We start from the raw sequence: 25,470 nt of genomic DNA, 5'->3' as shown, positions 1-25,470 counted from the left end.
AGATAATTTGTATAGTGTGTTTCGAGGAAAATGAATTATGTAAAAGAGATACAGCACTCTACTCATTCCTGATACATCTGTCTCTCTGTCTGTCTATCTCTCTCTCTATATATGGGATAAGACTTTGAAAATAGTTTTCAGGCCTTCTCTGACTTTTCATAGCTAGGATTTGTGCCTTTCTCCTATTTCCCTGGTCCTTCTCCAAATGTGTGGTCTGCTTGGCAAAGTACTCAGAACTCGTAGTTTCTTTCATTGTTTCTTCTCTTTTCTGCTTCACTTTCCGTCCCATTGTTCTGTATTATTGACTTGCTCCATTTTTATGGCTTTCACTTTACTTTCCACAACTTTTATTTGTATTTTTTCCCCTTATCTTCCTTTGTCTGGCTCCAATTAGCCTCAGCATCCAACAGTGTAATAAATCACTAAGCAAACCTCCTCACTGTTCAGTGGCTGGTACGTGGCTTAGTGTGGCTCTTACCTTTCCGAATGATTAATCAGGAATTAATCTTTGTTTGCAATAAGTTTATTGGTGGCTGCTCTTCGGTAGCTGCTAAGCTGTTTGCAAACAAAAGGGAGGGTTTTGTAGTGACCTTAATGGAGATAGGGTGACAGGTGGATTTATTCTCAGGTTTACATGGCTTAAAAGGGCAAATCAGCTGGCACCCTTTGAATTTTAAGAGACACTTCAGTTGGGTTTGTGCATGTTTGATAGATTCACACTAGCATGGGTAGAACTGATATTGCTACCCACTGAAACTGAATGACCTCCTCTCATTAATAAAGGATAGCTACTTTTTTGGCATTTGCATTAGTTTTAATAAGTGCTGGGAGACCGGATAAGCTTCAGTTAGTATTCTGTTCTATCCAGGTCTATTCCTGGCTCTTCCAGGCATCTGCTGTGTGAACTTTGGCAAGTCGCGTCAACCGTTTCTGCCTGTTTCCTCACCCACTATTTGTCTGTCTTGTCTGTTTGGATTGTATGCTCTTATGGGCAGGGACTGCATCTCAAATATGTGTTTGTACAGCGCCTAGCACAATGGAGCCCTGATCTCATTAGGAGCATCTTGGCCCATAGGCACCAACTTCCTCAGTTCCCGGGGGTGCTCTGTCCCAGGCCCTGCCCCCACCCTCAGCACCCCCCCCACCTCTTCCTGTCCCCGCTCCTTCCCCTCCCCCACCCCCAGTGCCTCCTGCATGCTGCTGGACAGCTGGTCAGGATGGGCAGGAGGCACTGGGGGAAGGGAGAGGATCTGATTGGTGGGGCCAGCCCTGGTGCACCCACGGAGTCCGTGCCTATGTCTAGACCCTACTATAGTACAAATAGTTCGTCATCATCGTACTTATTATTATATTTTTATATAAACCAGAATTATTTGATCTAGCATGGCATGTCCTCATGTTATTATTGTGATACATGTGATAGACTGGAGAGATTGGCCTACATAAAACGAGATGCATGCAGGGCTGGCTCCAGGTTTTTTGTCGCCCCGAGCGCAACCGCCGCCCAAACGGAAAAATAAAGAGGATGGCTGGAATGCCACCCCTGGAAATGGGCTGCCCACAGCACGTGCTTGCTTTGCCGGTGGCTAGAGCCGGTCCTGGGGGCATGATATGTTCGTAGCATGTGACCTCCAGGGAATGATGATGTTCCCGTAACTGAGAGAGCTGCCTTACTGACTAGCTCATGTATTACCATTGCTGATCTCCTTGACTATCTTCCTGACTAGAGGTTCTGGGTGAAGTCCTGGTCTTACTGAAGGCAATGGGAGTTTTGCCACTGGCTCCAATGGGGCAAAGATTTCCCCTCTGCCATTGAATTCCTGCACTATTGAGCACACATGCTTCCAGGCCTGCTGAGGGGGCAATTGCCCAGGGGCCCAGGCAATTTAAAAGGGCCCGGGGGCCCATGGCCACTGCCGCTGCTGCGGTAGCAGTGGCCAGGAGCCCCGGGCCCTTTTAAATCACCTGGGCGGGTCACAGGACTCCTAGGCATGCGCAATTGCTCTGGGCCCCGGCCTCGTGGGCGGTCCTGGAAGTGATGGATTCATCACTTCTGCCCCGGGGCCCACCCCCACTAGGGATGGCCATGGCCCTGGGGCCCGTAATTTCTGTTGGCAGGCCTGCATGCCTCTGATGGCAGAGGGTGGCTCTGAGCACCTAAGATGCAGTAGCCATTGGGTGAAAATGGTAAGCCATTAATATTCTAGAAAGCAGTATTACAGAAGACTATCCCTCCAAAGTGCTCAGTGGAGGGATACAGTCTGAGTAAACAATCCCCGTCTTTTCCTGTGTTTGTCTTAGACCAAAGATATGAACATGTTTTCTTCACCACCAAATTGTTGGCCTGAATGACAATCGAGCCTTTGAAGAAACAGAAATGATGTTGACCTTTTGCTTAGATTTGGGGTCACTGCAGAAAGGAAGTTTTATAAACCACCTACGCCATGTTTCCGCCCAAAGTTGGAGTGAGAATCCTGCTGGATTATAAACAGCTCATATCCATGAACTAGCTTAACTTTCTGGCTGAGTAGGAGCTGTCATGTGTGGTCTTCCCATATCAAGGCTGGTACTCATAAATCAAGACTGAATGTCTTTCTGAAAGAAATGCTCTGGTAGAGCCACAAGTTATTGGGTTGGCTACAGGAATAACTGAGTGAAATGCTGTGGCCTGTGTTATGCGGGTCAGACTAAACGATCAGAATGGTCCCCTTTGGCTTTAAAAATCTATGAATCTAGGTATTGTTCGTTATTTTATGGAATCCCAGTGTCTGAGAGACAGAAGACATGGTGTCTTTTTTCAGTAATGTCTTCTTGCCCTTTGAGCTCTTTATAACTTGCCGGTGTTGTTTGTGTTTTCTGAAGGAGATAGCAGGGGAAAAAATTCTACTTCTTTGAGATCACAGAATGCTTTGAGCGGCTCTTGTTTCTGTTGACACGGATCTGTCATTGGTATACAACCTCTGAAAGGGACTGAAATCACTTGCCACAAAGAACTGTAGTCAACAGAGATCGCCATCCCTCTGTGTAAAACATAACCTCATATAGGCATGGAGCCTTACAATTCCACCTATCCTATAGGATGGGAGTGTTTTGTTTTGCTTTTTTACAAGAATTCAGTTATTATGGAGTTCGCCCTTGAGGGCAAGGGACCCCATGCAGAACAGATGTGAATTCAAGACTCCAGCCTCACAAGCCTTATTCTCCTATCACTCACACTTGTGTAAATCAGGAGCAATGCTACTGAAGTCTATAGTGTTATATCAGTGTAAACAGCAGGATGATCGGATCCTATGGCGGATAGATATTACTTATCCTGAATGACAGCTATGCCAGTTATTGTTTGTTGTGAGTGTATTTCGTTGTTCATTTGGACATGAATGTTTGGTTAGAATTTCAAGAAAGCTTTTATGACATAATATTTTCTTGGAGTGCTCTGCAAATCAGAATATGTTAAACCAAAGCTCTAGGTATGCATTTATTTTAAGTGTTACTCTTGGCTGCTAAGAGCCGCCGAGTAACATTTAATAACAAGGAGAGGCAATGTGATCTGGTATATAGATGATGAGTCAAGGAGCAAGACTGGGGTTCTGAGCCCAGCTCTGTTGCTGGCCTGCTGTCTGATCTTGGAGAAATCATATCCAGACTCGGTGCCTCTCTTCCCCCTCCCCTCTGGTCTCTGTCTTGTCTACTTAGACTGTAAGCTCCATGGGGCAGAGACTGTTGCTCCTCACCAATGGGGTCTTGATCCCAGCTTGGGCCTCCAGGTGCTATTCTGATACAAAGAATAACAACAGTTAAAACACTGGTGGTTTAATGTTAATTAGGTGGTCATCTCCAGCAGTAATGGGGGCGTATTTCTAGAGTTGATGGCTGCCTCTTCTAAAGTACAATAGCAGATAGGTCTTCCTCTTGCCCCTACAAGAAAACAGATCCAACTTTGTCAGGCCTCTGGTATTCTGAACTCCTAGCAGGTTTATTATGCTGACATCATTCTGTAGGAAACATCTTAAGAGATTCTGAGTCACAAAGCATCGAACTCCTGCCTTTGGAATTAAAATTACATCTGCTGCTCTCTGAATGAAAATGTGTGAATGTTTATAGATACATTTAATTAAATACATCTCACTCAATTTAACTAGCTTTGCTCAGTGGGGTCATGATTAACACATATAGTCTCACATTCCTGACAGGCACTTAAAAAAAAATCAGAGTTCCCTAAATGAAACCAAAACAGTCTCATTAAAAAATTAAACAGAATTACCAGCGTGATTTGATGACCTACAGCAATGATCAAAGTGATTGCCTTAGTAGCAGACAGTCCAGTATTACCAGAGATGAAACCATACAGTTTAAATAATGTAAGAACCAGGTGCTTCATTTTCTCCCATGCGTTAGGTGCTACCCTGTTGACTAAACAGTACAGACATTTACTGCCATACCTAAATGTTTAATCAGCACAGTGGCAGCCTATCAGTTTATACAGGACTAAGTCCTCAATGGGACATTGGTATGCACAGATAAGGGGATGGTAGATCAGAGTGCTGGGTGTTTAGGTGTTCAAGTGATCATAGAGATTTGCTCTATTGAATCATTTGTTTCAAGTTTTGTTTTTTTTTCAAGGTTTTTTTAAATTTTAAACAAATATAATGGCTTTGATCCTCAGCTGGTGTAAACAGTTCCATTGTAATCAGTGGAGCTACACCAATTTGCATCAGCTGAGGATCTGGCTCGATATCGCTGTGTGTTTAAAGCAGCTAGTTAGAGAAAAAAACATGCAATGGGTGGCTTTGTGCTTACAGTAAATAGCCCCCAGAGTGGTATTTATATAACACATTCTGTAACCTTTGAAACCATTTTCAGATAAATGTTTTGAAGAGTTTTAGAAAGGCTGGTAAGTTTCTATGTATGCTGTAGAGCTAGTTTGATACTGGCACAGAATTGCTTGGTGCTTAAACCACTTATTAAAGTCTAGACGCAACATAAAAGCATGTAAATTGTTTCCAGTCATCTCTAGTAAAAACTTCAGCTTGAACTGGGAATTGATTGGTGAATCTCTTAGCGTAATTAAAATTGACTGTTAAAGTTTCTTTTGGTTAATTGGTAACACTTTCTTTGGAAGTCCGTGCTGGATCATTTAAAGGAGTTCCTGAGTATATGATCAGAACGCAAATATAGTTTTATGGGCAGGTTTACAGTTATGTTCCACCCTGGTGGTCTTTCTTCCTGTGTCTTTCCTAGTTAAGATTTATGCTGTCATTCACCACAGTCTAATTGTGTTTTGATAAAAATGAAATGGTTGCTGATCCATTTCAGACTGAAAGATGAACTGAAATATTACACAATCCCAAACCCTGTCTCCCCCAAACCCTTCATTTTTAATTCCAGGTAGTCTATTCTAGTCTATTCCATTCTGTTTTATTCTATTCAGGTTCTTAAACCATGCTCATCATTGTAGTATTTGAGTGCCTTCTTTCAGTGTATATACCACATGTTACTCTATGTTTCTGTTAAAGAAGGCAAGGCCACAGAAGTATGCCTTGTATTTAGAGTGGAATGTGTTGAGCTTTGTGATGGTCCTTAGTTCCTGTTGGAAATTCACAGTCTTGAGCAAGCCCTGAGTCAAAAAAAGTATCACAATTCAGGACAGCACTTAAGCACCTGCTTATGCTGAAGCACGTGCTTAATCCAGAATAGGGACGGACTTTATCATAGTCTAAAGTGCTTTCCTGAATCAGGGCCTACAAATGCACCTTAAGGTCTTCTACAGTGGCATATTTTTTTAGTGCACCCCCAGCCAGTGCTGTTCAGTAGTAATGTGTCGGGTCTCATAGTATCAGGGGGTAGCCGTGTTAGTCTGTATCCACAAAAACAACAAGGAGTCTGGTGGCACCTTAAAGACTAACAGATTTATTTGGGCATAAGCTTTCATGGGTAAAAAACCCCACTTCTTCAGATGCATGGAGTGAAAATTGCAGATGCAGGCATTATTATACTGACACATGAAGAGAAGGGAGTTACCTCACAAGTGGAGAACCAGTGCTGACAGGGCCAATCAATCAGGGTGGATATAGTCCACTCCCAATAATTGATGAGGAGATGTCAATTCCAGGAGAAGTAAAGTTGCTTTTGTAGTGAGCCAGCCACTCCCAGTCCCTATTCAAGCCCAAATTAATGGCGTTAAATTTGCAAATGAATTTTAATTCTTCAGTTTCTCTTTGAAGTCTGTTTCTGAAGCTTTTTTGTTCAAGGATGGCTACTTTTGAATCTGTTATAGAATGTCCAGGAAGATTGAAGTGTTCTCCTACTGCCTTTTGTATGCTACCATTCCTGATGTCCGATTTGTGTCCATTTATTCTTTTACATAGATACCTTTTTCAGGTATCCTATTATATCTTTCTCTTTGCACTTGAAGCTTATTTTCACTGACTAGCTTCAAGGTGGGTAGCCCTAATATATGGGCAATTAGCATGAGCGAAATATAGATAGATTGACATTGAGAAAGGTGTTTCACGAAATGATCTTTTGATTAGGCATACCTTTCAGTGGGGTTTATATGAAATGGGACCCTCTAAAATATTGTTATGAGGTTTTGTGCAGCAGAGGTGACGCATGCAGAATACATGATGGTGTAGTAGAAATAGTTATCAATGCATGCTAACTACACAGCCATCCAGTCTCTCGCCAATAACCACAACAAACCACTGTGTGTGTTCATGTCCGCACTTATTTGTAAATATGTTCACATGTCTGAAACACTCCCTGATGGTCTCATAGAGCTTAGTTAATAGGAAATCAGGTTCACTGTTGCAAATTGTTGTTTTAAATGAAGCAAAATATCACAGTTGAAATGGTGCCAGGGCTTTCCTAGGTTGAACTCCGCATCAGACCCATAAGGAATAGTAGAATACCTCTTCAGCTTTCAAAGCCATCAAAGTCACTGGGGCCCCCATCCAGGGACATCATTTCAGAAAATATTGGGTGGGGGGAAGGGAGGAGTTATGTCAGCATATAAAGCATTACAAGTGATTATACTATATCCTGCAAAGGTTGGGTGTGTGTATGTGTGTGTGTGTGTGTGGGAAGATGGGACAAAAACTGAATCATATAAGACCAATGAAAAGTTTGGAGGGGGGCCAACCAAGGTCTAGATGGCACAAGTGCACAGCAAGATCCTCACAGATATTTACACACTTAATTCCCCTTGAAACCAGTGGGAGTTAGGCACCTAACTACCTGTCAGGATTGGGGTCTGGAAGTCTTTCCATTGACATCAGCAGGCTTTGGCTCAGCCTGTGTGGTCAGTCAGATGACTTGGCTTCCCTCAGTCTAGCCTAATTCAGGAAAGCACTTATCATTGGGACGTAAGCACAGACTCGAAGTTAAGCTTGCACTCAACGGCTGTCCTGAATGGATCTGCTGTTCTGAGGAGCCTCTGGCAGTAGAATTCCAAGACTGTGCAACACAATCTGGACTTCAAATAATGATGTTTGTAGCTTGTTGAAGGTTAAACTGCCTAAACAGTCCATGCTAATGCAGCTACGGTTCTGTATTCCACAGGAGAAAGAGTCATATGCATGTATTATGCTGTACAGTGTTCCTGTTAAAGCCACAGGTTCAAATCTACCCTCAGCTTCAAACTGTTGAACTGCAGACAAGGGTAATAAGTGATTTTTTTAAAATGTACTTTCTATAACTTAGAGAGAGAAGCTGGGTGAGGTAATATATTTTATTGGACCAGACCTGTAGAAGAGCTCCGTGTAAGCACGAAAGCTTGTCTCTCTCTCTCACCAACAGAAATTGGTCCAATAAAAGATATTCCCTCACCCTTGTCTCTCTAGTATCCTGGGACCAACAGGGCTACGACAAGACTGCATTTTCTATAATTTGACAGGTGTGGCCCATTTATGCAGACACAATGGGCCAAATACTTCTCTGTTACCTCTGTTGACTTTAAAGGTGAGAAATAATGTTTTTTTCCCCCTTAAATAAATAATTCCTCAACCCTAAATATCTCATCTGCAGCCAGGGGGAGAGGGATAGCATGGCTGTAACTGAGGGCGGAATCTGAGCCTGGGCTTTTAAGAACACCATACTTTACAATGCATGCACATGGATTCCTTCGTGAGTTTTGTTCCCCCACCCCCATTGCACATGCATGCTGGTTTGCCAATGTAGGGTTGCTCCTAGTGACAGGCTTCTGTCTTTTTTTTTTAAAAAATTATAACAGAGCCATTATTTTAAAATGCACATGGTATAAGGAATTATACCAGCTTTGCAGAGAGGGGAAAACAAAGTCAGTGTCAAAATTGGGGGCCTATCATCCTTGACATCGTCCTTTCAGTTACTCAATGTGACAGGTGATACCCAGTTGGCTTTAAGATCTACCCCCATGTGTGAAAAGATGAATGCTTCTGGACTGGTCCATTCTAACTCTCTTCAAGGCAAGAACAGTGGGGGAGATGGTGATGAGCGTGCCCAAAGAGATTGCCTTAAGCTTATTTGGTTTTCTTTTCACATATGCAACGTGATCCAATTATTTTTAAGCAATGAGGTCATTTAAGTGTGCCAGACCAGAGGTTTGCCATTTCCCCCCCATTCATTTTCTTAAATCTTATTGTCAGCCATGTTGCCCTTGACTAGCAGAGCAGCTGCTTAGGGTCTGCCTGTGTAGTTATAATCCCATTAAAGAACTCCCCATTATGTTGCTAATGTATTTATAAAGAAACTAGTCACCTGGAATTAACAGTTGATACTTCTCCCTGGACATGCTGTACTGAAATAGAATAATTTCTGATCCCCTGCCTTGTTAGATATGACCAGTTGCTTTTGTCATGGTGCCAAATTGGCTGAAATAGATTAGCAATTAATGCAGAACATGCTTTCCTGTGTTTGCAAAGTCCTTGTAATCATCACTGCCGATCACATTCTCATCAGCTCTTTCCTGATAGTGCTGAGATGACAGATATGCCTGGGTTTAGGGAGCTTATAGTCTTACATGGAAATATGAAAGGCATTAAATGAACATCCTGACAGAGAAGGTGAGGAATCTGATGCAAGGGAATGGGTTCCAAACCATTTTCAAGTACATTCGCCTTTAACTTTTTTCAGTCAGCACCAAGTTTGCAAGCCTTATGAAGCCTTAAAGGGAAGGAAAGCTCTTCTAAAAATAATTGCCTCCCGCCACCTTTAACTAAACCCTCATTGCTAACTCTTCATTAATTTCAGGGATACCCAGTTCAAAGTTATCCACCTGACTTTAAACCTTCCACGGGCTTGCTGCAGCCTACCTCAGAATGGGTTGGAAGTCAGTGGGATTTTTGTCTTTGACTTCAGTGGGGTTAGGATTTCACTCCAAAACCTCTCTCTGTCTCTCTCTCTCTCTCCATACAATCCAGCCATTTTTGGTGCAAGAGCCTGCTTACAGCATTAGCCACCTGGAATGTCCATCCTTTCTCTCTCCACCTCATGGACTCTTCATCTCACTGCAAATCTCAGCCTCTGTTTCCCTTCCTCGGCTTCTTCTGTTGTCTCTCTCTGCATTTATAGCATTTGCTCTGCAAAGCATGTTACAGTCCAAGATGTTTGTGTTGGGTTTTTTTGCGGGGAAGGGTAGCGGGGGGGCGGACAGGGGGTAGAGGAAGGCTGATATACAAACTCAAGTTGTGTTGCACTTTGAAAGGGAGGGAAAATGGCCTTCTGGCCAAGGCAATGGTTTGTGACTTAGGAGATCTGCGTTCAGTTCCCTGCTCTGCCACAGACTCTGTGGGCAAGTCACTCATGATCTCTGCCTCAGTTTCCCCATCAGTAAAATGGAGAGAATACTTTGTCAATTTTGTATATTTGGAGTGTCTGATCTGTTGGGCAGGGACTAATATTTTACATTTGTACATAGCCATGCACAATGGTCCCCTGACCTGATTGGCACTAAAAGTTATGAAATGATCATACTAATAATGAGCATGAGGTGTTTTAATATTACAGTGTTGTGGGCCACATAAGTGTGTAGATGGAAAAGTCTGAGTTTTGGAGGACTGAGGAACCAAACCCAATAACATCATCTGGTGCATGAGAATCAAAATGCAAAGCAGCCTAGTCTAGGTTGGCTGTGCAAGCTGAGGACAATGAAAACAGACTGAAAGCTGACAGCATCAATGATGAAGCAATGAAAAGTAAATGAGCTTTAAAAGAATTCTAGCATTTTTATTCCTGCGTTTTCTCCCCAACTATATAGCTTTTTGCTTGATAGAGTTGGCAAAATATCTTTTCATTTCACTAAAAGGGAATAATGGGTCAGACCCTCAGAACTGCTCTGCCCCTTTGCACTGCTCTGTTGGCTGGCATAGAGCCAGCTCAAGGAGCCAGGGGGAGTCCCCGGGTGTCACAGAGCTGGCTAATGGCTCTCCAAGGTCCCATGGCCAGGCACAGTGTAGCTGAGCTCCAGTGATCCCTGGCTGCCAGAATGTCCCCTTGGATTCATGGGGAATGGATGTAACTTAAAGCAGCTGTATGTTGCACTGGGGGTTAAAGCGGCTCTCACCAAGCCCCGGGATTGGGGAGCCACAAGGGAGCCATCTTTGCCCCCCCAACACTCTCCCCGTGCTGAGAGTAGCTTGGTCGAACCAGAGGATGCAGCTCAAAGTTGTTAGAACGTTTCCATTTCATGTGGGCTGGTATTGCAATGTGTGCTCTTAATTCTAGCAAATTGTGTAAAATTGTGACGCCAAGGTAGCATTCTTCCTTCAAAGTTTCAAAATTAGTAAAAATGTTGTGTGGGATTGGAAACTTGGGAGAGATGGGCTGTGGTTTTCTACCGCTCCAAGAATAAAATTCCTCTGGCTTTGTAAAAAAGCCCAGAGAAGTTGTCCATTTAAAATAAAAACTAAAGACACCTTTTTTTAGTGACAGTTTTACTGTGTTTCTGGGATACATTATGCTGGATGTTGCCCTCCCATAGATCTTGACAACCCCAATGAACTCAGTGGGTAAAGGTGAGGTCAGAATTTGGCCAACTAACCCTTCTAAATGAATTAATATCACTGAAAATTAGAAATCGCAGAAATCAGTGTAAGGATCTTCTAGGGCTTTTGGGAATATTTACTAGAAAAAGGCCATTGATTGTAAGATCTTATTTTAGATAGTCACTGCCCCCAAAGAGCTTACAATCATTTTCTTCATGTTTGTACACTACCTAACACAATGGGCCTTTGCCCTAATTGGTATCAAGGTGCAATCACTATATAACTCTTACATAAGAAATGCTCACAGATGTTTTCATTGTTCCTACCTTCCTTCTTGACTGATTCAAGGGAAGTCCTCAGCAACAGGGACATTACCAATATTTTATTATTGTCCTGGATTGATCAGGAGATTACAAATGCAATGTTGAAATGTTCATGAGTTCAATTCTGACTCAGAGGTAGGCGAATTATTCTCAGATAAAATTATTCATTTAGTTTTGCTCTTTTTTCCCCATTCGTATGTTGTCCATAAATAGATCAATGTTTCCATGAATTTGATTACAATTGTTGGATGAATGTGAACAAGTTAATGTTTATAGATTTCTGGCAATCTCAGAGAATATTGAATATAAGCAACTGAGAGCATAAGCTATTAAGAGACAATGTGGTCCAGTATATAGGACCTTGGCTTGGGACCCAGGAGACCTGCATTCTATCCCCATTGTGCAAGTGACCACTCCCTGATGTTTGATAAATCCCTTCACCTGTCGGTTTCCCTTCGTATTTGATTAGCTGTAATTCTGAAGTTGGGATTTCTCAAACTATGTGTATTAATAATGTCTCGTACAATGGCGCTCCAGTCTTGGGTGGAGCCTCTAAGTGCTACTACAATATAAATAACATTTCTGCTCATTCACTAGAATATTCATGGAAAGTGAATACACAATGGGCATGAACACAGGCAAGATGACGGTTTGAACTCATGTTCACAAAGAGCTTTTTGCAATATCCTTCTCGTTCTACCGGTGACCAAACCTTTCACTAGTCAGTGGCCTGTGTGGAACAGGTCTGGTGGCCCAAGTCCGTTTCCTTTGAATGGGCGTCCATATCACAAGAAAACATCACCAAGGTGGGAACTAATTGGAATAGTGAATGGAAATTTCCAGTAAAGAAGCCAAGGACTAAAGGTCTGATACTGTGAGGTACTGAGCACCTCTGGGGTGATGCTGAGCATCTTCAATTTCTGTTAAATTTATTGACCCTTTTGCCCCACCCCCTACTCTACCCTCAGCCACCTTCCTCCACTCAGCTGGGCTGGGACATCTGCAACTGCAGAAGTGTGGGGGTGGAAGGGGGTTGGATAGTCCCCAGCAAGAAACACCTCCTCAGAGATGAATATGCTCATGGGGTGGGGGTTTTGCAAAGCACTCGGTGTTGCCCTAACCCTGCTCCCACTGAAGTCCAAGGGAGTTTTACCAAGGGCAACGGTGGGAGCACTTTTAGGCCAAGGCTGGGCACTCTGAGATAACTCCACTCTCCAAATGGTACCAGCGAGCAGCCCGGCCATTTTGGTGGTGGTGTTAAAAGGCAGCGACTATCTCTTGGTGTGCTATGAGGGCCAGATGGTGGTCTGTCCTGTGCTCCAGGGGGAGTAAGATGTCTCCTTCCTTCCAGTGCTGGCTACCTGCCTCATGAGTAGCATTGTAACCTGGGCAAGCAGCATCCTCAGGGTCTCCTGTGCAGGTGGGGAAGGACAGACTGCTTGCCAAGGGGAAGCGTGCTCCGCCAGCTCCCCTCAAAGCAAGGAAGTTCGGAACCAGGAGGTCATAATTGGCTTCTAACAACACTCTGACCCATTTGCAGGGATCCTGGCAAAGCCACAACTGAGCCCCTCATTGACAGCTGGGTTCCATCTCAAAGGCTCAATGTCCATCTCTCTCTTGCCTCTGTTTTAATTGACTGTCTTTGATTGCATTTTCCACCCTGTCAGGCAGTCCTGCCATTCTGCATTGTGGCTTACACAGCTTGGGTCCTGTTTTCTTTGCTGTTTCCTAATGGGCAAAAAGCCATACAGACCCCTCCCAACATAGCACGTGCCAAGGCTGGGAGAGGAGGCCTGGGGAAGAGAGAAACTCAACAATCTCAACTTCCATAGCATTCATGCTATCCCTGCAACTACCTGACATCAGCATTCAATCACCCACTAAAGCTGTTTGTTCCCTCATACTCCTTCTGCATAATCCTCATCCCTTACATATCCTGGCTGTCACCGTTTAGCCAGGACCCTCACTCCATAAGCTCAAGCCTGCAAATACACCTGTCACAGGATAGGGGTTGGTATCCTACTGATGACAATACTATGTCTAGCCTATTGGGGCCCTGGGCAATGGCTGGGCTTTTTAGGTGCTACCACAATATATAAATAATTACCCGGTTTTCCCTGTTATACTCAGCATCAGTCAGAGTATCCTGAAGGTTGATCTAATTTACAGTGATTATAACAGGATCCACTGCATGAATTATACCCAGCTGCCTGCATCCCCAGTGGGCCGATCTGGTAGCTCGGTATTTCCAGGGCATAGAGATGGGCTGACCTCTGTGTGCTGGTGATTTGATAGGGGACTGGCCTAGAAACTGCTATGGCTTTTCAGGGGAAAGGTGTAGGGGACCAGACCCACTGGCTTACAGCTGCTTTGCCCAGATGCATAGGCCAGGGTCCAGTCCCTAGCTGTGTGATATCCAGGATTACACAGCACTGCAGAGTGATCAGGCTGTATGGGTAGACATATGTTCTTTGCAGTTCACAGGATTGATAAAGTATTCTGAGTATGAAAAAATAATCGGAGAAGAAAGCTTTTACGTTTTGTTTAATCTTAACTGGCAAAAGTCAAAACATTAGAAGGCGTTTGGAGAAGTGGCTGAAGTTCGGAGCCTGGGGAGGACCACCGAGAGATGAATGATGCTTGGAATGACCGAAGAGAAAAGATTCAGTGGACACATCTGGAATAAATGGAGAAAGCAAATTAGAATGATTCAGAGCTGGGCCTTAACTGTGTCCCGGTGAAGTCAATGGGACAGGGATTGGTGGTGCTGGGAGGATATGCCCAGAATGAGAACACTGCGGAGGCTTGGTTTGACTAGAGAAGCCTAGATCCGCTGAGGACTGATAGATTTAAAAGAGGCCGACAGTGTAAGAAGGGGGGATGCAGCATTTAGAGGGAGGGAGAACTCAAAAGCTCTGAGTCATCTACGTAAGGTAGATTGGAAAGGCCCGAGAAAGAGGAAGATGTTGGCAAGCCATGGAGCCTCAGTGGGAGGTCAAACAGGAATATGGGGTGTTAATATTTATTGCACTCCTGTAAATTGTCAAAGCTCAGAACTTCAGTGCAATCGTGACAGTCTGTTTCGTTCCCATGCCATAATTCAGCTCTTTATGTGGCTTCCTTGCCTGCTCCAGTTCCAGAGTCACAAACGGTAGCTTATTAACTCATTCAGTGCCACATGCCCTGTGAATCAATGGGAATTGGGTGCTGACTGTGCTTTGGCAGCTCTGCTACCTCTGTTTCTGCTCCAGAAGTTCCCTTTACTTCTAACCCCCACTTGGTCTCTGGTGGGGCCAAAGAAAACAGGGCTCATATCCAGAAACAAAGAATGAACTGTTGGCGTATTTATTGCCCTACTTTTGCATTGGTACGAACTTGTACAAATGAAAGTAAACTTGTTCTATTAATCTTTGCTTGTAATTATTACGGTGAATTATTTTTGTTATTACAGCTCATATTTTCCAGCGGTGGGCTCCTGGGCAGCCAGTCTGTTTGAGGGTGCCCTATTCTCCTAGGGCTTGATCTTGCTCCCTTTGGTGTAGGATCAAGGGGTCAACCTACTCTTACAGAGGAAGGGAAAAGAAATCTTGCAAAGACTTAATGCACCTGCTTAGTTTTACACCTTGGGCTCATCTGTGGGTGCTGCTGCATATCCAGGTAGGGGGGATTGGGTGCTTGCCTGCATGGGCTACTTGCATTGCCAGACCCTGCATGAAGGAAGAGCCACTGCGGCTGGACTGCTACTTGCTTTCCCTTGCTGGTGAGTAGGGCATGTGTGTGCAGAATAGGGGAGAGGGTGAAGCCTTGGCTCCTCCACTCCCCAGCATGCCTGCACAGCTGAGGAGGGGGAAGTAGTCTACAATAGGCAAGGGCTGAAGGAATTTACTCTCCCCACAGCAGCAAGGCAGAAGCAGGGGGGGGAGTGCCTCACCGAGAGTCACAAGTCTGTCCCGGCCTTGCTTCTGGAGCGGTGCAACGATGCGTTGCTCCTCACCTGGGCTGGATTGGAAGGCGCCAATCCTGCCCACTGCACGTAGCCCCACGGAGTTCAATGGACCGACGCACAGCGTGTGAAGTGAAGGATCGGGTGCTCATTATGTTCAGGCGTGTTCCATATTGTAGGCCTCTGTGGTATTATATCCTACATAATGCAATCTGGAGAGAAACAAGGAGTAACCAGCGCCAAATAAATATCAGATAATCCGCTATGTATCTGTTTTGATGAGAGTGCCATTATAGAATGCCTCTAGGAAAGAACGCTGTTGCAATTCCTCATTTCTTGTCTACTGCCTTGAATTAACCTGAGCAGTTGTGCTTTTGAAATGTGTACTTTAGGGACCGGTGTGATCGCACTCTTCATGCTGTTAAGAGAGTACAAATATGACAGTTCAGTTGTTGCTGTGCATTGTTAATATGGTTGATTTTGGTCGCCTTCCAGGAGAACCACTAAGCAATCATGGAAAATGAAGGGTAACACATTTTTAGAAGGATTCTGGTTAATTTTGGCTCGAAAACAGGCTGCATAAGCTTGGCAAAAAATGGATGAATTCATTATCTACAAATAGTGGAAAATATTATAAATGGCAGTAAATGAAATAAATGGGTGTTTCCACTGTAATATGCTATTCTCTGAGCCACCCAGAAAGAATACAGCTTGGTTTGCTGGGTGGGTAGTCTTAGATGAAGTGCAAGATCATGTTCCTATGCTCAAATACTTGTTTGGGAGTGAACCGTTTTATGCCTTTGTTGTAGAGGGAAATATATAAATTTTGCATTCAAGGAAGTATGTTTCATAGCCGCATACAGAGGTTGAAGTGAAGCTTAAGCTCTCTGTGTGCCTTAGTATCTGTTTGTATTCCTAAGCTAACCTCATTTTCACTGGCTCTTCGACACCTTAAGGGTTTGGGAACCTCAGTGACTCATTCTAATGGAAATTCACTGACCCTCCTCATTGGAAGAAACTGATCTCTCTGTATGTTTTGGAATTGTTTGTTGCCCAGCACTTGTGCTATGAACACATGGAACTAAAGTTCTGGCAGTTTTTTAACAGAAAATGAAATAGGTAGACTTTGGCAGATGCACTTTGCTCCCACCCCTTCAGCCTTGGGATTTATCTTGCTGTTTGTGATTCATTGAGAGGCAATTCACTTAAGCACGTGTGCATCTTCGAGCACGTGAGTAGCCCCCAGCACCACTCACGTGCCTATAGTTATGCACATGCTTAAGGTAGGTTGTGCATTTGCTTAGAGTTATGCGTGTTTAAAGTACTTTGCCACTCATTTTGCATTAATTAAGAAGGCTTCAGAGTTGGGGAGAAATTGCAGCCTTACTCCATTTATTGAAATGTTGTTATTGGAGACAGAAAGGGGCAGATCCTCATCTGATGTTACCGTAGCCATTGACTTCAGTGGAGCTCTGACCAATTTATAGAGTTAGACATGTTACTTCAGTTTGCACCAGCCTTTTTGCTGTTCTGGCAGATATTTCTTTTTTGAATAAAATCTTTTCCCCAGCTCTGAGCTTCTACTTCCATTGGATCCTGCTATGAAGTCATAAATACCGTTGGCATGGAAACAACGGTGACATCACAGACTTAGCTTTGACTTTCCCACAGGGTCAAGTAAGTGGGTAGGAGGGTCTGTGAGGAAAAAGAACCTTTGTTAAGACCAAGATTTTCAGAAAATGTTTGTGTTACAATTGTGCCTCGATGTGATCACAGCCCCATTGTGCTAGGCACTGTACAAACACAGAGTGAGAGACTCTCCCTGTCCCAAAAGTTTACAGTCTAAATAGATGGGACAGACACTGTGTGAGGGCATGTCTACACCGGAGCGATCAATCCAGCGGGCGGGGGGGGGGAGGGTGTCAATTAATCACGTCTAGTGAAGACGCAATAAATTGACCGCCGAGTTCTCTCCCATCGACTCCGGTACTCCACTGGAGCGAGAAGCATAGGCGGAGTCGATGGGGGAGCGTCAGCAGTCGACCTACCACAGTGAAGACACCGCGGTAAGTAGATCGAAGTACGTTGACTTCAGCTACCTTATTCACATAACTGAAGTTGTGTAACGTAGATCGATTCACGCCCCTTCCCCCCCACCCCCGGGTGTAGACCAGGCCTGAGAGAAAGGAAGCCCGTGCTGGGGGACTGAGGCACAGAGAGGCTAAGCGATGTACCCAGGGTCACATGCAAAGTTGATGATAGAGTCAGGAATCGAACGCAGCTCTATGGTGAGCCCCAGCCATTGTCTTAATTACGAGACCACTCGTCTTCTCCTGGGCCAAATGGGAGCTGTTTTAGATTCCTAAATATGGAATAATTTTAGGTGCCCCTTTTTGAAAGTCTTGGCCAAAATGTCTTCAATAATGAGAAAATGTGCAAAGGGGAATCAGTAAGAACTTGGGACAAGTTAAAGGAACAGTCTGAACCTGTTTAAATGTCAAGATCTACCTTCCCTCTAGGAAAGTTTTTTCGAGGAAGGTGTATAGTCTCTGGTGGTTATGACCGCAAATGCATATTGGGTGAAATCCTGGTCCTGTTGAAATCAATGGCAAAACTACCATAGACTTCAAAGGTGTCATTATTTCATCTGTGGCTTTGAAAGATCAACGTCAACACACTGAATTGTGCCCCCGCCCTAGAGAAGGAGCGAGAGCAGTTTGTGGAGCATTGGGGAAATATGCTGTGATGACCAACCTGACAAAGCAAGTGAGTCACTGTGAACAAGGTTGTTTGCCCGTCTTTGTTAACAAGCTTTGCAGTTAAGAGGTGCTGCTGTAGCTGATTACTCTTGTAGCCAGGGTGGCTTTGGTTTCCCATCTGTACTGGATGTGATCTTTCTTCTCCAATGCAGACTTGCTACAGTCCTGTGTGTCTTTGTGACCACCAGGCTGATTGCTGCAATGTGCTCCATGTGGGACTACTCGTTAAGACCACCCACACGCTTCTGCTGGCACAGACTGTCAGAGCACCCTGGCTTTGTCAGACTGGCTGCAGTGTATTGTCCCAAAGTGTCATAGGCTGCACTGGCTCCTCATTTACTTCTGGGTGGAATTTGATGTGTTGATTGTGACCTTAAAAGTGATGTGTGATTTGGGTCTTAATTCCCTGAGATATTGGGTCAGATTCTCCACTGATGAGATTCTGGCCCATGGTCTTGCCCATACAGTCATGCAAAACCTTTATTTCCTTTCTAGACTGTCCAAGAACTGCGTAAGACTTTGCCCGACTGTGCCCACTGATTTGAACTTCTGTTGACTTTAATGGGAGTTGCGTGACTAAATCCCACACAACTCTAAAACTGTAGGGGTTAAATCCAGTTAGCTTTCGCCAGTTAGTCCCCGGTTTAAAAAGCAATCTCATGTGTTTTTAATTTTTTGACTGATAAGTCTGGCCAGCAATCAAGAGTAAATCATGATATCAGTGCACACCCACGACCTAGTCTGATATATTACTACATTTTGCAGTGACATACATGAGTCATGAGAGCTGAGTTTTAATTAAGAAGGTGTCCAATTAATGTTTAATCTGAGAAAGTTGTTCCTTCACTGTACTTTCCTGGGAAAAATGAACTACAGTGTTTTGAATTGTATGGATTCAAATAGAATTTAAACTTTATACAGTAATTTTCTGTTCCAAATGCTTTATTTTGTTAAGAAATACAAATTCAAATCTGGAATACTTCTACTGCTGCAATTGTTATATAGTACTAGGCGTAATCAATCAATCAGTCTTTACCGTTACAACTTTCATTATGCCATAACAGACTTCTACACAACATGACAGCAAAATAAAAGCCCAGCAAAAATACAGTAAAAGAAACACAACACTTAAGGCCAAATCATGTATTCATTAGTCAGGCAAAAGTACCTCTGAAGATGTGTATGATCCTAAATCGTTGTAAAATGCAGTGGTGGGCTAACATTTGAATTTGTACTTTGTTTATTAATAAAATAAAACATATGGAGTAGAATGTTATTGTATAAAATCCAAATTCTCTATGGAGCCATATTATTCAAAGCACGGTAGTTTAATTCTCCATGAAATGCCAGGCACTGAAAAACCCCTTGATCACAAATTAAAAAAAATAAAAATGAAATTAAAAACTGATGCTGTGTGAACAATCAGTGGGAATATTTTCCTATAAAAATTCATTTACCTTTTTGGTAGTTGGTTGGAATTTCAATTCAATAGTGGTCACGATCCATTTATATTTGCTTTCTGAGAACATTCATTGGTCAACCTTCATTAGTATGAATACTCACAGGAAGAGGATGTTAAATTTGATTGCTCAAATATCTGCAGAAAGCTAATCAAATTGTCTATTTGATTTTAATATGCCCCATTTACAATTCACACTGTGTTAATTACATAAACCAACATTCTATATTAATAAGGTTCAAAAAGTGATTGGATGTTTATATGGATATCAAAAAGAAAAGGAGTACTTGTGGCACCTTAGAGACTAACCAATTTATTTGAGCATAAGCTTTCGTGAGCTACAGCTCACTTCATCGGATGTATCTGATGAAGTGAGCTGTAGCTCACGAAAGCTTATGCTCAAATAAATTGGTTAGTCTCTAAGGTGCCACAAGTACTCCTTTTCTTTTTGCAAATAAAGACTAACACGGCTGCTACTCTGAAATGGATATCAAAAATATCCAGAATAAATTATGAAAAAAATCTCATGCTTCAGGGTTTAAGATGATCTCAAAGTATTAGAGACTAGGATGAGACAGATCTGTGAGTGTCAGATTTTTATATCTGTCTACTGTGGCGTTCTTACAACTTCCTCTAAAGCATCTGATGCTGGCCATTGTCAGAGACCGGGTACTGGGCTAGTTAAACCTTGAATCTGAATCTGTCTGGAAATTGCTATGTTCCCAAGTCATCCAGTCAGGAAACAGACACCAACCAGACCAAACCAAACCTAAAACCAAAACAAGACTCTCCACCACACATGTGTCTTCATCTCAGGAGAGGATAAGAGAACAAACAGGTGACAGAGGTGTAGCCACATGGTTTAATGCACTACTGTAAGATGCTCAGATACTGCAGAATAGTATAAGAATATACTATATAGTATAACAGTATAGTATAAGAATCCCTATGGAATAAAATCGAAAGCGAGGTCATTTACAGCAATGACCAGCTTGTGAATTTTGAAGTTTTAAATACTGGATATTTGCAATGAATGTTCACAAGATACATTCATATCGCTGGGGAAAAAACAAACCCAGGAAAAATATTCAGGGAGAATTTCAAATAATGAATACAATTTGCGAATTTGAACAGAACAAGAGGCCTAATTTAATAACTTGGTTCAGAATTATTTGCTCAGCTATATTAAGGCTCATGTTTCCTTTAGAAATGATTCTTTTCTTTTGCATGCACAGTCAACGTGTGCTGTGGAAAGTATTTAATAGGGTGTGGTAATGTTCCTTGTCAGCTACAAGGGAAGTGCCAACATTAGCAGCCACCTATCAGTGTCATGGGCAGGAAAGAGATGTTGTATTTTCCTAACTGCCTTGGATTAAGTATGTGTGCGTGGTAAGGCCATGTAAAAGGTTTGCATAGAACGCGGAACTCACCAGACATCAGAGTGTGTTGGGGTTGTGCTACTTTATGTGAACCAGTCCAAGGCTGGATAATACTCGCACAGCACTACAACCAGCCCTTCAGATCAGGATGTGCAGGTAGATGTCCCCCTTTCTTCTCTTCTACCTAGTCTTCAGGATGTGCAGGTTTTGTTAGCAGGGTTCATGGGTGTGTCTCAGCTGAAGGGATCCTGCCCCTCAGTTCATAAAGGGTCTCCGTTGGGGAAGACACTCCTACCTAGCCAATGAGGAAAAGAGTGAAAGCTCTTCTAATGAACTAAGCGCACCCCCTCACCCATAATCTCTAGTACAGAAACTAGAGAACTCCCAGTATTTCCTAGTAACTATGTGTTATGGAAAAGACTTCTCAGAATTTCTATGGCACAGTCCTTAGGGAACCCTTAGGGTTATGGGGCAGTTGGCAGCAAGAGAGAGAAGTAGAGCTGGAAGGGAAACAGTTTTCCCATCCTAAAAGTATTTTCAAGAGTTCAAAAATGTTTTCCCATCTTGAATCGAGATGAAAAGTCAAAATCTCAAAACTAATCCCGAGCTGAGAAACCAGAATCTTTTTTGGTTCAGATCCATCAAAACATTTCATTTGGATTTTGACCTTTGTTTCTTTTTTTATTAACCCCTTTTTAAAAGTCTAATGCCCTTAAATTTCAAACTGGGAAACCTGATTTTTTTCTTTAAATGTTTTTAATGAAATATATGACAATTTCAAACCTTTTTCCCCCGCATTATTTCCGAGTTGAGAAATTCATTGAAATCAACCCCATTTCACAAACAGTTTTGGCTTTGTCTAAAAAAGTTTTGTTTTAAAATCCCTGACTAGTTTTAGGGAGAAAGTCTTCTCTCCCCTGCACCATCATTTCCTGCTGCCCTGTTGAAGAAGCCGATAAACCTAGTCCCCAAACCTTCAAGCCAACCGGCAGGACTGAGTCCACTGACAACCATAGGCACTGCCATCTCAGAAGAATGAATGTTGAGGAAGGTCCAGGAGTAGCAATGCATAAAACCTGCAGCCACAGTCAGGGGATGTCAGGACAGAAAAAGTTGAAGGGATATTTCCATTTCATCTACCACATCAGTGATTGTGCTGATGTGGACAACCTATGTGAAAAGCAACCTGCAGGATCTCGTTTGTGTGGGCCATGTGAAGAGAAACCTATCAATGCCACACCTGGCACATGGTATCTGAGCACCTCGCCTTACAGGGTTGGCCCAGATGGAGCAGCCAGTGATAGGCAAATTCTAGGTGTGACATTGGATATCCGATTTCCATAAAGCAGTAAAAAAAAATCACTTACTTTTGCTTGCCATTCGCTGATCTGAAAGTAAAAACCCAATTCCCAAACTCTACTCTGTGCCAGTGTTGCATCTGTCTTGTACCTGTTCTGTGGTTTCGATACTTACAAAAACTTTATCTTGGTTCATTCTGTGGTTACAGTGCCCCACCTGGAAGCTTGGCTTAGGGCCATTACTGAGGGGAGTTGTAGAATAAACCTCAAGAACACTTTGAGGTGTTTATTTTCTTTCATAGTCAGAGGGTCTGATAAAGGAGAAAGAGGAGAGTATGTAGAGACCCAAAATAACATGGTAAAGAGGGTGGCCAGGCACAGAGGGCTGAAATCTGCAGTCAGATCCCGACAATGAAGCTTGCAGTTAGTGGGCATTGTGTATTCATATCTCAGGGCATGTCTACACTTTCCGGGGATTGACGCTGCAGCAATCGATGCACCGGGGCTCGATTTAGCGGGTCTAGTGAAGACCTGCTAAATTGACCGCAGATCACTCTCCGGTCGACTCCAGTACTCCACCGGAACGAGAAGCATAAGGTAAGTCGACCGGAGGGCGTCTCCCATCAACCCAGCATGGTGTAGACACCACAGTAAGTCGACCTAAGCGACATCGACTCCAGCTATGTTATTCACATAGCTGGAGTTGCGTAACTTAGGTCGACTTACCGCTCGTAGTGTAGACAAGGCCTCAAGGTAGAACTGTCTCCCAAGTGTAGAGGAAAAATAAGCTCCAAACTCATTTGGAACTGCTAAAACCAAAACTATTTTACCTCTGTATCTGTTGATTCCAACTTTCCCCCCTGGATTGTCCAGACATCCCACCACTGGTAATGACATCAGAGGACTTTTCTGTAGGTCTTTTTCCCAGACCAATCAATAGGAAATGCAGTGTCCCTACAATTTTCAGTAAAGGGCAAAGGGATCTGAAAGATCCCATGGCATCCAAGGGCCCCCCAATGCTAATTAGGCCTATGCAACAGCTGGGGAACTGGTTGCTTTTCGTCTGTCCCAGGGTGTCACACAGCTTTCAGCACTGTGAGTATTTGGGCAGACTAGGCTGGAAAAAGGAAGGATCCAGATACTAGAGAGAGAATTGGAGTAAAGAGAGAGAGAGAGGTCATCGTGTTAGAGAGACTGTGGGTAAGGGACATCTTTGAGCCCTAGATTGGAGTGAAAGCTGGGGAAAGGATGAAAAGATGTATAGGGCTGGTGGGTCAGTGCTGGCACATAATACTGGTTATGCTTGGAATGCCATCTGCTCAAACACATTTTAAAATCAGAGGGTTTACAATAAGCTATATAGAGGTTCCTGGCACTTAACCTCCAAATAAGGAATCCCCAAAGCCATACATGTCTTGAAAGCTGATCACTCCTCCTATCCAAAAGCTTACTGCATTTAGACCAGCTACAAAATTATGGGGTCTGAAAGACTCCTAAAAGCCATTGAAATGAAGGCAGATATTTTCACACACACCCTTCATTTTTCTTATTTGGGCCTGTACCAGGACACTGGACTTTGGGTTCATTCACAGAACCTACCACCTTGTTTCAAGGGTCTGGTTAATTGCTTGAGTTAGGTGACCAAGGGTCATGTGACATCTCAGAGGAAGTGCTTCCCATAAGAGGGGAGTCTGCTCAGTCAGAGAGGGAGACACAGGGTAAGGGACCCATCATGGGTCTAGTAGGAGGTACCTGTAGGGAATAGAGGCTGGAGACTTAATGAGTGAGGCCTAAGGAAAGGCCAAGCAGCAAGTCCTCGCTTTCAGGAAGGAACTATAGACTCTGCAAATGAGATGAGTTGACAATTATTTTGTTAAATTTCGAAAACTCTGAAGAAAGAGACTGAAATTCTGCTACTATTGGGAACTTTATTGATGTTCTGTCTGGTCTGTTGGCTCATCTGCTTATATGGCCCTTTGATCCAGTTTTGTTCTTATAACATGCCACTGGCCATGTCCTCATTGATGTGCTGTCCAACTACACAAACTATATAGAATGTCTTTTACTGCCTGAATTACTGTGGTTCCTGAATTGAGAAAAGTCAACTTACAGCATGGTGAAGTTAAAATCAAGTCCTTTCCAGCCATTTTGGGTGGATTTTCAAATGGAAGATTAAAAGGGCATGCCATTCTGAAGAGAGAGGAGATCATTAGAATGTTCTGGTCAACATTTCCCCTCTGACCAAGACAAAGTCCATGCATTTCCTGTTGTGCGTGAGCTAGTCCAAGAGGCTACTGTGTTTACTTACTATGCTGTCACTAGGCTAGTGGTATTTACTTATTTTTATTTGTAGAGCATTAGGACAACTTGAATACAAAAGGGCGTTATTGCAAAAAACACTTTCTTTAATATCATGTAATAATGAATACAGTGGATCAGCTCTCTAATGATACGTCCAGCAAAAGAAAAAATATAGGTCTGAAAATAGCAATATACATAAGTCCACCTAATGATGCACTGATCCATTAATCACCTCATGATGTTTTTTGTTTACAAACACACAGTGCAATGATTGATGTTGTCTTTTTGCTCATGAAATAAGAAGCCACACAGGTCACCAAGACCCCAGTTCTTAGAATTCACAGACTAGAGCTTCGGTCTTCTTTTGGAAAGGAAGATTTTATGGCTAATGCACCGGGCTGGGACTCAAAGAATCAGGTTTCCGATCACAATTGTGACACAGACTCTCTGTGTGACTTTGGGCAAGTCATTTAGGGTATGTCTACACTGCAAAAAAACAACAACCCTGGGGCAGAAGTCTCAGAGTCTCAGTCTACAGACTGGGGCTTGCGCTACGGCCCTAAAATAGCTGTGCATACGTGCCGGCTCAGACTGCAGTTTGAGTTCTGAAGCCCAGAGAAGGGAGTGGGCAGGCTTCAGAGCTCAAGCTGCAGCCCAAGCTGAAAAGTATATATAGCTACTATTTGTGCCATAGTATGAGCTCGAGTCTGTCGATCCAAGCTCTGAGACTTGCTGCCGTGGTTTTTTTTTGTTTGTTTGTTTGTTTGTTTTTGCAGTGTAGACATATCCTTAGGAGCCAGATCTGATCTCATTTATACCAATGTAAATCAGGAGTAACTCCAGTGAAACCAGTGGAGTTAAGCTATTGTTGTAAGAAAAGAATCAGACCTACTATTTCCATGTCTCAATTGCCCATCTGTAAAATTTGGCTAATAATCCTTCCCTCCCTCACAAGAGGTTGTGAGGATAAATACATTAATGCCGATAAAGTGCCTAGATTACAATCATGAGTCTTTTAAGGAAACCTATAATAATGATCATCAGCATACT

This window comes from Eretmochelys imbricata, chromosome 3, assembly GCF_965152235.1.
Source record: "Eretmochelys imbricata isolate rEreImb1 chromosome 3, rEreImb1.hap1, whole genome shotgun sequence".
NCBI lineage: Eukaryota > Metazoa > Chordata > Testudines > Cheloniidae > Eretmochelys > Eretmochelys imbricata.
The sequence above is the reverse complement of the archived record's forward strand: the minus strand, read 5'-3'. Positions refer to the sequence as shown.